This window comes from Camarhynchus parvulus, chromosome 4, assembly GCF_901933205.1.
Source record: "Camarhynchus parvulus chromosome 4, STF_HiC, whole genome shotgun sequence".
Taxonomy (NCBI): Eukaryota; Metazoa; Chordata; class Aves; order Passeriformes; family Thraupidae; genus Camarhynchus; species Camarhynchus parvulus.
Window position 1 is genome coordinate 67,507,621 of NC_044574.1, and position 15,183 is coordinate 67,522,803.

The following is a 15,183-nucleotide window of genomic DNA, read 5'->3' on the forward strand; positions in this document are numbered from 1 at the left end:
GATTGGAAGAAACCTTAAAAAAATCTATTTAAAACTTCTCCTCTTAGAACCGGCTGCAATTTGCCTAATATTTTTTTTTTTTTTTTTAAATGCTAATTTGATATGTTGATTTGTTACAAATGTTCTGAATCATCCTGTTAAATGGATTATTTTTGTGAATTTAGGAGCAGCAGAACTCTGTCAATATTTCAATAGCTGTCTTAACTTTACACTTTTCCTGCTGGCTGTAGCTAAGAATTAGCTGAAAAAAAATGACATTGAGAAGAAGGAAAACATTTGCTCTGAAATATAATGAAAGTGATTTAGCAAAATCACACTGATGTTTTTTGGCCAGCTGGGAATCATAAAGTGGTGCATAGGAACAGGAACTTTTGAGTGAAAAGTTGGGAGACATTATGTTAACTCTGCAAATCTCACCTTCCTTCTCTTGGAACTGCTCCCTTGCAATATACTGCCCAGTTCTGCTCTTGCAAAGTCCTGCTCCAGTCCCATGCTTCCTTTAATCTTTTCCTTCAGAGGTTTTAATGCATACAAGAAGGTGTCAAATTTAGAGTCTACTGCTTGCTGGCTGGCATCTGAATGAGCTTCACAGATCATTCCTTTTTTTTTTTTTCCCTGCAGCTGAGGAAGTGTGAGAAGATTCAAGTGACTACTGCCATCCTTTCAATTTGCCTTAGTCTCAACAGGGTTTTCTTTTGTTGCTTCTTAAGTTCAGCAGAGCAAGCAGAGAATGGGAAGCACACTGTGCGCTTGAAGTCACAAGACATGTGGAAGAGAGGAGGGGAAAAATTGTAGGAAGCACACTTCAGAGACATGGGTACAATGCATGAGAGAGACATCCAAACATGAAAATTGTGTGTAACTGGTGAGCTACTGCTGCTCTGTTGTCTCTCTCTCCTCGCAGCACTTATGTTCCTTTAATCCACCATGCCTTTGAAGTACTGACTGTCCTCCAGCTGACCACTCTACTGTGCTGTCTGCATTGAAGTCCTGACAAGAACTACAGCTCAAGGTTTTCAGGAGTGCTGTGGAAGTGTAAGGAGGCTGCTAGTCTTAATTTAAATGCTAGGAGCAGGGCAGCTTGTAAGTGCATGAGTAGAATCAGATTTTCTACAAGAATATATTACAGAGAAACCTACATTTTCTCCCTTAGTTGCTTATGTTCTTTTGCTTATAATCTTGTTTCTTTTCAAGTGGAAATTTTACTACTGGAAGTCAAAGATAATATCCAGAATTTATAATTTTGGTATTTAAGGAAGACTGCTAAAATAATCTTTCTAATGTTATTGAAAGACAAGGACTCATATTTGCTGTAATTTGCTGAGTTCTTTTTATTCATGTACATTTTCCTCTTAATGCTGAGTTCACTTTGGAACCATATCTTCCCCAAATATAAATGAAAGTAACACTGCTGAAACTTGCCATCAAGAAGCTATGAGTAAATCTACACTAAAAAATAATATATCTGAATTCAAAGCCCTTGAGATATTTGGAAAGATTATAATCATTTTCAGTGTGTTTGGGTCTGTAACTTATATTTTTCAGTAACTGAAGGTAAACATCTTTCTGACTTTTCACATCACTTCATGGCAGTAACAAACAAAATCCTCTCCTTAACCTGTTGGGAGCCTTCTTTATAGCAGAATGGAGAAGTCAGGCAGGATATGGTGACACAAACTTTGAGTTCAGCAATCATTTATTTATTATGCTCTAAGTATTTACAGAATCTCTATCTGATTTATATAAACCTAGCAATGTACACTTTTTTTAATGAGATTTTTCTGGTCATAGATTCCATATTCCTCTGAGTATGTTTTCATTTTTAATTTACTACATCCCCCAAAGGCTTTCTTTTAACTAGTTTACTTGTTGTAAATTCAGCAGTGATATTCTTTAAATAAACAGAAGCACGGAACATAATTTCCTGGTAGCACTGTTTAGAAAATGGATCAGAATAAGGCCCCAAAGCTATTCTGATGATGAATTAATTATAAGATTCCAAGAAAAACGTGGCATTGACATTTTACAAGTTTTGGCATGCAGCCTTGTATAATGCTGTGCACTTAATAAAGTTGTTTTGATGCTTATAGTATGAACAAAGACTTAAGTCTCTAAGAATCAAACAGTGTTTCAGCATAATGTAAACTCAAAGGGTAACCTCCTGCAGCTAGTTCTCCATTTAAATTGTAGTAATCTGTATTATGCAAACAGAACAAAAGAATGGCTGTTAAAATTCCGAGCCTCTATTACAGTATCTTGACTTGCCTTTTCTCTTGTGTATAAATTTTCAACAGCTTTTTCTTTAACAGTGAACATTTTTCAGTCTTTCATCATAAGAATGATCAAGAGAAAAACATAAAGTAGTAAACGTTTTTCCTTCATACTATTTCAGTAACAGTTTGGGTTTGTTCTTCTTTACATTTATGCATTTTGAAGTAATCTGTCTCTATATACCCATATTGTTCCGTGTCTCCAGCTGAGAAATTTGCCAATATTTAAACTCAAAATTCCTGTAAAACTGAGGTAAGATATACCTTGTTTACAGTTTGGGAACTGAAACGAATATGCCCAAACCTAGTATGCTCATAGGAATGCAATTCACACTCCAATTAATAGAAATTAGATCTCTAATAAACCTTTCAATATTTCACCTAAAAGAAATAAGGCTGCTAACAGGAAGAACAGAAAATTCAAATGAGTTGCTGGGTGGTTTTGTATACTTGCTTTCTACTTTCTCTGAAGGAAGAAAGCTGAAGCACTCACTGCTATTTTTGCCACTTTTGTTACTGCAGGAAATATTTCTCAATCTTTCTCAAGCTGAAGGAGCTGCACAGTTCATAAACATTATATTTTGCCTAACTTAATTAGCTATTCTCAGAGCAGGAACAGGATCTAGCAGGGAGGTTTCTGTGATGTGCTGCAGTCAGTTATGTTAATTTGTTTAATCCTAGCTTGATTTTCTCTGCTGGGTTTGGTGCTCCACAGCCTAAAAATCTTGACCATACATGGACTGGCAGAGAAATCCTGGCCTTGCTGAAGTCTTTGTGATGTGAATTGCTCGAGTGTGACTGTGTTACATCTGTCTGATCCTTACTCATATTCAGCATCACAAAAAAGGGGGTTTATAGTTGCTCAGTATTCTGGTGTTTCTGCATTTAGCCCTGGCCAAGGAAGTGCCACAGACTGTGAATAACAAAAATTAATTTTCTAAATGGTTTAATAATTTCATAAAATGCAAATGATGTTATGACAAGGGTTTTAATTAGTTCTTGTTTTAATTTGACTGCTTAATCCAGCTCTGTTATTACTTAGCCTTGGAAATTACCTTAATTCTGATGAAGCTGATTTTTAGTCATAATGTTTCCAACAGAAAATACTACATTATGTACTCAATGGGCATGCAAATTGTCTGAATAAAGGAATTCCTTGCAGATAAAGGAATGGATTACAGAATCACAGAATCAACGAGGTTGGAAAGACTTATGGGATCATCAAGTTCAACGTATGACCTAACATCACCTTGTCAACCAAACCATGGCACTGAATGTCACATCCAGTCTTAAACACATGCAGAATGGTAACCCTACCACCTCCCTGGGCAATCCCTTTCAATGCCCCATCACTCTGTCTGTGAAGAAATTCTTCTTAAGGTCCAGCCTAAACCTCCCCTGGTGCAGTTTAAGTCTGTGTCCTCTCATCCTGGCTGCCTGGGAGAAGAAACAGATCCTGACCTGGCTACACCCTCCTTTCAGGGTTTTGTAGAGTGATAAGGTCTCCCCTAAGCCTTCTCTTCTCCAGGCTAAACACCTACAGATCCCTCAGCTCTTCTCATAGGACTTGTGTTCCAGATCCTTGCCTAGCCTTGTTGTCCTTCTCTGGACATGATCCAGCATCTCAACATCCTTCCTAAATTGGGGAGCCCAGAACTGGGCACAGCACGTGAGATTCAGCTTAACTAGTGCCATGTACAGGGGAAGAATCACTTCCCTGACCCTTCTGCACACACTGTTCCTAATCCCTGATTAGGTACGCTGTGCAGAAATTTATTATTGTGTTTTCTTTTTCCTCTTGGATGCTGGATAACCCAGGCTTAAGTCAGAGCAGTAGAAACTCAGATAGACCAAGGATGCAGATATTTGTGCCTTCTTGGGAATGCCCTGTTTGTAGAGATATCTCAGAGTTCACTGTGAATTTCTAGAGGCCTTTTAACCTGGCCCAATGCCAGGCACCCACCAGAGTCACTCCCTCAGCCTTCCCTGCCACAGCTGGGCAGAGAAGGGAAAAGGGAAAAAAGTTAACAAACACTTCATGAGTGAGATAAGGAGCAGGAGAAATATAATCAAGAGCAAAACAGGCTCAATTTTAGTTGCAAAGTGAAATTTATTACTAACAGAATCAGAGGAGGACAGAGAGAAGTAAAATAAGCCCTTAAAACACCTTTTCCTTCCAGCCCCTCCCTCCTTCCCACCAAGAGTGCAGGGAGACACGGGAATGGGGATTTTGGCCAGTTCAGCACTGAGATTTTCTTCTGCTGCTCTGGGAGAGGAGTCCTTTCCCTGTGAGACCATGGGGTCCCTCCCACGGGAGACAGTTCTTTGTGAACTTCTCCAGTATGGTTCCAATCTCATGAGCAGCTGTCCTACCAGAACTGCTGAAATGTGAATCCCTTCCAGAGGCGAACAGTCCTCCCCAAACCGCTGTGCTGTGGGTCTCTCTTCCCACAGGGAGCAGTGCTCCAAGGCCAGGCTGCTCCAGCCTGGGGAGCTTTGGGCCCCATCTCTCCATCAGGTCTCTCACTGGGATCCCCATGAGGGGCTCCTCCAGGCTCTCCCACTCTGCTGAGGGCACCTCGGGTGGATCTCTGCATTCCCCGTGGATCCCCATGGGCTGTTCATGGATCTCTGCATTCCCCTGGATCCCCATTCCCTGTGGGTGGATCTCTGCATTCCCCTGGATCCCCAGGGGCTGCAGGGCTTCAGCTGCTCCACCATGGGCTCACCATGGCCTGCAGGGGAATCTCAGCTCTTGGGCCTGGAGCACCTCCTGCCCTTCCTTCTCCCCTGGCCTTGGTGTCTCCATGTCGTTTCCCTCACACGTTCTCACTTCCTGCCCTTCCTTCTCCCCTGGCCTTGGTGTCTCCATGTCATTTTCCCTCACATGTTCTCACTTCATCCTTTTCTCTGGCTGGAATTAAAATCCTCCATGACTTTGTTTTGATTTCCTTCTTCAATATGTCATCACAGAGGTGTTACAAACCTCTCTCCTTGGCCCAGCCTTGGCCAGCAGCATGTCCATCCTCAGAGCCATCAGGGACTGACTCTGCTGGACATGGTGGAAACTTCCAGCAGCTTTCCACAGCTTTCCATGGTGGAAACTTCCAGCAGCTTTCCACAGGAGCCACCTCTGTGACCCCCTGCTACCAAAAACCAGGATGTGCCAAACAAGCACACCTATGTTATCTGTAGTGTAGCTTGGCATGGATTTGGCTTCAAAATCTAAGTCACTAATAGTATAATAATTTCAAGTTTTTCTGATGAACTGGTAGGCAAAATGTTTTACTATCGTGGTATTGATTTTCTGATGATGCTGTAAATAAAAACTAAACAGAGCATAAAAAATTCTCAGAGCAGCAGTCCATCCTCCAAGAAATAAATATAAAAGAATGAGACTTTTTGCACTTATGGTAGGACAGAATCAGTCTCAAACATCAGTGCAAACAATTCATTATTACAACTCTACCCCTGTCAAGCTCTTGTTACTTAACTTCCTCTGATTTGTTATTATTATTTCCAAAATCTTATACATTTCCATGCTTTTCAGTATCTGATGTTGATCAGTCCTGTTTATCATTAGGAATCTCAGAAGGAATGCTCTTTACTCATGACCTCAAGGAACAGACAACTTTTGTTCTCCCATTCATTTTATCAGTCTCAATATTTATATTTTTGTCAGCATGGGTAAAAACACATGTATTGCACACATACATTCTATCTCTTTCTATGTCTTGGGTTTTCTACTGTCCTTCCTGGTTATTTGATGTATATTGGCTTTGGCCTAGAAAAAAAAAAAAAGGGATTTCTTCTGGTTAGAAGGCCAAATTGGTGTAACTCTGAGCAACACACTGCAGTAGCAGCCTTGGTTTGCTGAGATACTTGTGAGGAAATAGCACTTTATACTTCAGGTCTGCTGAATGGAAACTCGGACCACAAGAGTAATGTTGTTAGTAGATTGATTTTAAAAAAATTAGCTAAACATTTTATTTTTTAGAAAATTAGTACTATTAAGAAGATATCAATATCTTTATATTTGTTAAAACCAATGTTCTCTTGCACTCCAGCCAGACAGGTATTTATTCTAGTAAAAGAATAATAAAGGAACACCTCTAGGTGTCTGGGCAATACATGTATTTCTCAGTCAAGGCTCTCTGTTTATTCCATTACACAAGAGAAAACCCTTCAATTATAAGATCCTTAATTTACCCAGAAAATTTCATAATGGAAAGTGATTAATTACTTTAAGCAATCAGTTTACAGTTAAACACAGTTCTTTACTTAAACTGAGAAAGCAAAAAGGGATCTTATGAATAAATATAAAGAAAAAAATGAATATAGATATAAAATATACTGTATAATAAAAATATAATAAATAAAATATAAAGAAAAATTCAAAACATCTTTTAGCTTAATAAAGATGAAGTTAGCATTGAACTATTCCTTCAAATAGACATATCTTGTTAGCATTACATCTCTTCATATGATTGTATGGAATACAATGCTGCCAGTTTCTCAGGACACTCAGGAGCTTTGTGTTTTGAACAACACCACAGTAATTCCACTGTGAAAAACCAAGGCACCTATGGTGTTGGATAGCAAATAGGCCTCCTGTACAGTACTTAAATGCCTGAATTCTTCTCCTGAATAATGTTTGAGTGAAGTATTCTAGACATTGTGAAAAAATTGAGAAAGAAATTTTGAAGTCCTCACATTTTGACCATCAAACTCTCATGCTGTCCATGATTTTATCTGAAGTGGCTGAGTAATTCATGCCATACAGGCTTTATTTGGCATTATTACTACTAATGGGCCACAGACCTGTGTGGCCAGACAGAGAAAAAAACACCTCAGCAGCAAAACTAAAATTTTATAATTACTAGTTCTTACTGAAACAGAGGTGTCAGGAACACCATCTCTTGTCTGAGAGGTTGATAGCTGTTTATATTGAGTAGTATGCAAGAAAAAAAAGCAGTTTCAATTGTATGTAGAAGCTCTGCAAAGGGGAAAATTTGAAGAAATGTCCTAGATTAGGGAAAATGGCATTGGTGGCTACCCAGGTTGTGCTTATGCATCTTGGATTGAGCACATAGGGCACTTGTTTAAGGAGATAAGAGAATGACACTATTTACATTGGTAGATGATGTTGCCTTTGTGCTGCAGTGGTGTCCTGCTTGTAAAGCACTCCGAATGTCTTGTTAAAGCTGCTAAGATTCAGCTGAGAGGGATCTCATTTGTGGCAAGGGCATTTGTCCTCCCCTAGCTCTGATAGACATAGAATGTTTTGCCATTAATGAAAATTTTCATCTGCAGTGCAGTCGCATCAATTGATGGGATCTCTTTCTGGCACTGTGGACTCGGAGGGTTTTTTCTTTTAGTAAAAATTGATTATCCCTCTAGCTTTTCCTAGAAGGAGATATTCACATCTAAAATCTTTGTTACCAGAATGAATATCTCCTCTAAGGAATACTTTTCTGGTTTTGTATTGACTCAACCCCAGAGGCTAACACATCTATTTGGAACTACAGATTGAGTAGGTTTGTAGGCTCAATTTAAACATCAGATATGAGTGATGGGTTCTGATAAGGAAAAGAGTGGCAAAAAAAATAAATCTGAAAGCCATTAAACTTTTTGCACTAATGATTGCCTTAGTCCCTAAAAGAAAAGGAAAACTTCCTTAGCAGCAAAACCTCAGTTGTAGCTGATGTATAATAGTTTCTGAAAGTTTTCTTTGGGTTTGCAGTTTGCTGTAGCTTGCAAAGGTAACAGGGACAGTAGCAGACAGACAGACTAGTAGGGGAACAGTAGGTGATCACATTGATCATGTTCAGCTGTGAAAACAGGCATGAGAAGATTATGTATCTGAAAAGGGAATGATCAATAAAGGTTTTCCTTAGGATGTTGTGACAACTGGCTAAGTGTTGTTTAATGCGGGCAAGCATAGAAGAAACAAATAAGGATGCACTGGTAATTGGAGCTGTTGATAAGGAACTGTCATTAAGGTCTAAAGTACACTCTGATGTCAGAGGAAATTATTATAACTTGTCACAGTTCATTAGCAAGCAAGATACTGAGTCAGAGTGGACATGAGAGTGGACATGTCTGCTCACAATCCAAAAAGAAAGAAGAAAAAAAGTAGTGTTACAGAAAGAAAATTGAGGTAACAGCCCAGTGTTGCTGCATATAAAATGGACATATTTTTATCTACACAGCAGAAAAGGGGATAATTACAGTGTACAAAAGAGCATAAATCAACAAAGTTGTTCTTTGTCAGTCAGGATACAGGGGGAAAAAGGCATTTTAAAGTGTTAAATTATATATGAAGATTGTCTGGGGCTACAGCAGCATGCCAGACTACAAAATACCAAGATTAAAATGATGATGCTGTAACCTCCATTGGACTTCACTGGACCTATGATAGTTTACACAGTCTGAAGTCTGACATTTTCCAGGGTGCTCTGAAACACACCCCAGAATTTCAAACAGCCTTAAAGGAACACACACTCACCACTCATATTCCATTGTGTCCCACATTGCTTTCACAGACCTGTAAAACTTCCTGCTGGCTGGAGATTTGCCACTACCCCACACATCTCTGATGCCCCACACCTCTGCACCATAAACATTTCACAGAATTGTGACTGGAGGGATGCAAGAATAGGAATAATTAGCAGTGTTCTTATAGGAGAAGACAAAAATACAAAACATATTTTAAAAGATCAATTTCTATGAAAAAATGACAAAGTTATACAGTACATTGCTAGGCAAACAAAAATGCAGGGAGAAAGTCATGATTCTTTGTCAGCAAGGAATTTATCAGCAAATTTCAGGATTACAGTAATCAAAATAAAATAGCTCTCAGATTCATCAAATCTCTGTGCAATTATTTCAGATAATAAGAACAGAATAGTAACTCTATCCATACAAATTTCTAATAAAATAAGTAATTGTGATCTAGTTAATAAGAGACCTCTTCTTATTTAATGTTTCTCATCTATTAAATCCTTAAGTTCCAAAAAGATTCTGATGATTTATGCTATCAGATAGGGGGTTTCAGGTTTTATTTTGCCTTGTTATGAATGTATTCTTAACATAGTCATTACTGAGTTAAACGTTCTTTATATGTGTGTGCAATCTAAATACCAAATACAGATGGAGTTGAATGTATAGGATGAAAGTATTAATTTATATATTTTTATATAAATTTATATATATATAGTTAATTTTTTTTTTTTGCTTCCAAGCAGTAACTATGTCAAGAAAGAAGCATGATTTTGAAAGTTAACTTTGTACAAACGTGTGATTTTGTGAAAATACGATCTTAATCAGACAAATTTAAATTCTTTGACCTGGTAAAATGCCTGTAAGCTGTAAGTTACTTCATCAAAACCTAAGTAAAGTTAAGCATCTCTTTCACTTCAGTACCTTTGAGGAGACTTGAGATTCATCTGGTAATGGGAATTAGCTTGCCCACGCTACAAACTTGCAGAAAACAGACTCTGAGGTGAGGCATGTTGGGGTTCCTAACAGGTTTTTTAATTGCAACCAAATATAGAAACCCCAACCTGTCAGAATCATGATGGTGTTTCCCTTGGCTTTGGCTGAACAGATGTGAAATCTACCTTATTGTTTATTACAGAGGTATTTCTGAATTATTTAATGTCTTTGTGTGTTTTAACACTGGGAAGGCAGAGTTTAGTTATTGTTAAATCTGCTCAGTGTCTGTAAGTTTTCTATGCCCAAGTCATGGGTCAGACACATCATAAAACTGGTCCAATCAGCAGGGGTAGAATTTTTTACATTTAATATTAAATTCTAAGAAAATGCTGCATCAGTTTCAGATTACAATGGAATAAAGAATATGATGTACTACTATTCCTTCTGTTTAATTGAATTGTGTCAAGTGTTTGAAATCACAGGCAGTACTGTATGATGACAATGTCTTAAAAGACATTTTATATAGGGGTTTTGTGCCTTAAAATGGATGGTAAAGGATTTTAATTAGTCACATCAACTTGGATTAAGGCAGGAATATAGAAGGGTGCACCAGGTTTGTGCATCCAAAGGAAAATTCATGAGAATTTAATGACAGCTTTTCTAGAGGACAGGTTGCTGGGTTTATTTATTTATTCATTTCTTTATGTTTAAAAGAGCACCAAAGAGTGCTTGTCCTGCACTGATTCCCCATGATAGACACTTGAAACAGAATAAATGTGATTAACACTAATAATCCCTGTTAGATCAGCAGCACCAGTGATTTAGGAGTTACCTTATTTGACTTTTAAAGTTTCTTAATAAAAAGATATCTGTTGTGACAAAATTTCTGTTACTGGTCATTGACCTTATCCACCTTTCTACTGCTTACACTTAAATTGCTATTTTCAGGTAAAGAAAACAACATTTCAAGCATGGAAGCTATTGCCATTGTTCTCCATTAAGCTGTGGATTCTAGTCACTGTGTGAGACATAAAGGGAATAATTATACAATTTATATTCTTTCTGGGCCCAAATTAACAGGTGATTTGAGGTAAAACATGGATGAGTCTCCTATAACCAGACTGATGTCGCAAGCAAGATAGCTAAAAAGTGCCTGTGGTTATCTTGAAATGGATTTTTATTAGAATTGTGTCCAGTATACTATATTACATGGTGAGGACACCCAGGGTAAATAGAAAGTGATGGAGTTTTTTTTTTATTCTCCATAGCCTCTGTTCAATTGTTCTTAGTAATTTTATTTATATTTACTTTTTGTTTTATAAAAATGAAACGTTGAGAGTGATATTTCAAACGGCTTATAACCTGTTTTTTCCTAATAGAGTTAGACTACATTTTAAAAATACAGGATCATGTCTGATGAGGTCTTTTAGCTCTGAGTCCTTTTCCTTGTCCCTATGTTCATCATTCATGTCATATTCACTATAGCTATAATTACCTACCTGATCATATTTACAATTTCCCAAGATCCAAGTCAACTGCTCATAGTTGTGTTCTAAGTTTCTTTTCCATAATTGTCTTAGGATCTTTTTTTTCTTGTATGACTGAATCACGATCAAGCCAAACGTTTGGTTTAAAATCACAGAGATCAGGGAATTTTTTCAGCCACTGTTTATCTATAAACAGATGTTTGTAGTTTTAAACTTCCTCGCTTTAGAGGCTTTACTATACAAGCCATGGGGTTTTTTTACATGGTGAAAAGAAATGGATATTTTTCCATATATGCCTGACTTTAATTTTACACACCAGACTTATTGTTCCATTTAAAGAATTTTATTTTATCCCTTTCATTTTATTTAGTTACAAATCTTCAAACCACACTTGGGACAAAGTGTGATGGTTATTTTCACAAAACTATCCAAAAATGAGTAAATTAGATGCTTACCAAATATAATATTAAACTGAACATGAAATATACTAAAAATGTCAAAATTTTCTACCTGAAATTGAAAGATATTAAAATCACGTTAGATATATGTGTATAATATTAATGTACTAAGGGAAATTATTTTTTTAAAAAGTTGGAATTATTGGTATATCTACATTATTGTAGTCAAAGTTAAGATTTAAACATCTCTCCCTCAACAATTTCAATTTCAAGAACATCAGAGCATAAGAGCTTCTCTCTGAAAGTAATAAATTTTTAGCAAAAGAGCTGCACTCTCTCCATTTGGAGGCTTTTATGAGAGATCTAAGTGTCTTCATGCTGTCCACACAATTTCATCTTACTGCTGAAAGTGGCTCGGCTTCATAAAGGGCAAGGGACTAAAATAAAAAAAAAAAGTATTTTAGTAGATCTTGAACGATTTCTGTATGAGTTAACCTGGACCAGAGGCAGTTTGTCACAGTTTCTTATAACGTCTGCTGCTTTTCTTCATCTTGCTACAGACAGTGCATCACTGTACTTTGGATCCCTGATTTTTATTTTTTTTTTCTTTGTCTTTGAATTTCTAAGTATTTCTGCTTTGAATAAAATCATGACAGTTGTTAAAAAAATTGACCTGATTAGTCAGTATTTGTCATAGAGCATTCACCAGAAGACCGCCAATTCTTTGTACAGCTGTCTGTCTGATTCACTCAAATCTACATTTGTCTAATAACAACAGGACATAGTGCTGCTTATGAAATTTTTTATTAATCTTTTTAACAAAGTAGAAAACTCATATCAGTATTTTTTCAGGTTTTATAGAGGATTTCGCTTCTTATAAAAATTATTAAAAAAATAGGATTTCACTTTTCTTAAGTCATGTGCAATACTATGACCCATCTGCAATCTCAGTGCTGTGTAATATTCTTACTTCTTGTGTTCATTTCTTAGCCTTATTCAGGTTTGAGGAGGATGGGGAACAGCAGAGAAAAGAGGAAGAAAATAATTCCTTGTAGAAACAAACATTGGTGTATTAAAAAAAAAAAAAATAGTATCTTTCTTTGGGGAGTTCTATGTGATTCCCACGTTGAATTAAACAGCACTTAAATTTGTTTTAAGTAAATGTGTAGACTAAAAATATAAAATATAAACATCTAATTGCATTGCTTGACTCACTAACTTTTGTATTTTTTTCAGAAATAACAATGGTATTAGTGAAATCACATCAGAAATACTATGAAAACATTAAAATCCTTTAATAGACAGAAGTAAGACTAAGAGGAAAGCTCACAAAGGTAGAAGTAAAATATTTCCATGAAAAAAATCTCATTCTTCAAGGGAAGAAAATGAAGCCCAAGATGAGAATGATTCTCTTTTTTTGTAGTGATGTCTGTTCTTTTCCCTTGCTACTGCTAAGCCACGAAGTGAATGTGCGGAAAATGAAATTAACTCTGACATACCCATCTCGTATCATCTAAATACAGGCTGACATGAAATAGCCAATAGAATCAATTGAATCAATAGTCTCTTCAGAAAAGCAGTGAGATAAAACCAAGAAGCTAAATTATGAATAGGAATAGCAGTATTGAAGGATAAAGCCTGAAAAGGCTTCATTATGTTTTTCATCTGCTTGTTTGGCAGATGTTTATATTTATGCTCAATTTGAGGGAAAAATCCCATTTAATTATAATTTCTATATCAGTTTCAAGAAAAAGACTTTATAATAACAGAAGCAGCAGTTCACACTGAGATGATGCAGTGGCTGGCATCAGCACAAACCAAAAATAGGTGTAAGATCCCTATTCCTTCTCCTTTCCTGTCCTGTCATAGTCCTCCAAGCTACTTTGTCACCTCATCTCATTCTGCTCTTTCCCAAGAATGGCGAGAAGCACAAAATATAGGTTGCAAAAAGTGTACATAACATTATGGTATTTTTCCTAGCATAGTTCATCAGCAGCAGGAAAACACCCTTCAACTGCCTAGTCAAACAGGATTCATTAGAAAGAGGCATTGTGAATTGTGAATTCAATAGCCTAATTTCACTATTTAATTTTTTTTCAATTTTTTTTTTCTAGACAAAGATTTGAATATTTTTTCACACGTTCATATATAGTGGTGAATACATTCTTTCAAGATTTTAATTGCTTCAATACACACATATTCTGTAAAGTTTCCTCTTAATCTTACTCTTTTCCTTGCCTCATTTGACCCATTTTTTCTGCAGTTACGTTCTTTTAGATAAGATCTGTTTCAATGCAGAGGAAAACTACTGCTAAAATAGTCAAACAGTCATAGTTCTGACTATTTATACTATGTTTTTCTATATTTTAGCAGTAAAGCTGTTTTATAGTCTTGTTAAAACCTGATTTGTTTTAAAAAGTTTGCATATTTCAGAAAAGTGGAAACGAACTGAAGTCGTTTGTAAAGTCTGACCTCCTCATTAATTTTTGTGTAAATTCTAGCTGAAAGTATCGTGCCATTTTGACCATGAAACAAAGGACGTTTTCATAGTTGTCTGAAGTGCTTAATAATTCCTGCCTTCCCTGTGAAGTGAAGTTGATCTGACTGGGGCTGAGGAAGAGATCGAGTGTTTGGTTATCCTGAGTGACGGTGAAGTCATTCCTTGCACAGAGCCAGGCAAGAGTGCTCAGAGAAGGAGGCAAACTTAGGAGCTCCTCTGCTCACCACTGCTAAAAGACTGCTCTCAGTAGATATTTTTTTTATTTTCTTCTCTTTTATACCTTTCACCTTATTTCCTTTTAGAGTTTTTATGTGTGTGATGTCCAGAACAAAGCCAAATGTGCATTAATGTTGTTTGCTTTACCATTTTATTGTGAAAAACAAGAAAAACAGCCCAAACATCCACTACCACTCGTGGTTCCCTTTCCACATATGCTAAAAAAACCCACTTAATTGTAACAGAAAATCCAGAGACAATGACAACAAATGCTTTTTCCCAAAGGCTGTGGCACAGATGATGTCTGCTATTATTAAGATCTAGCTGTAACTCATCCATCTGTTCTCTTCTTGTGTGTGCCATACCAGGTTATTCATAACTGAGGGCTGAATTAAAAAAAAAAAAAAAACCTTTATGCTTCTTTACAATAACCTTCAATGACCACAGGACATTCTATTAGTGTCTTCTGTTTATTGAAAATGAGAAGTTTTGTGCACTTCTGTGTTCTTTCATTTAGAGATGCAGCCTTGTACTTCCAATGGATTTTTGCACTTACTGAGTCTTAAGAGAATCGAGTCAAAATGAAGCAGCTTGCTTAATGTCTGTGAGATGCATCCTTTAAATTTCCTTTTACTAGCTTTAAGTGAAATATATCTCAGGCATCTGAAGAAGGGGAGGAAATAAACAAACAAAAAAAACCAAACCAAATTCATGAGAAAAAATCTTCCAACATATTTTGCATCCCATCCAGGCAGATGTTTGACCTTAAGACATGTAAAGCAGATGGATTTGATCTGCTCTTGATTTCCCTGTAATTTTGTCTGGGGAGATTAGAGATGCTCATCAGGAATTTAGCTAAATATTAGAACTAGCTA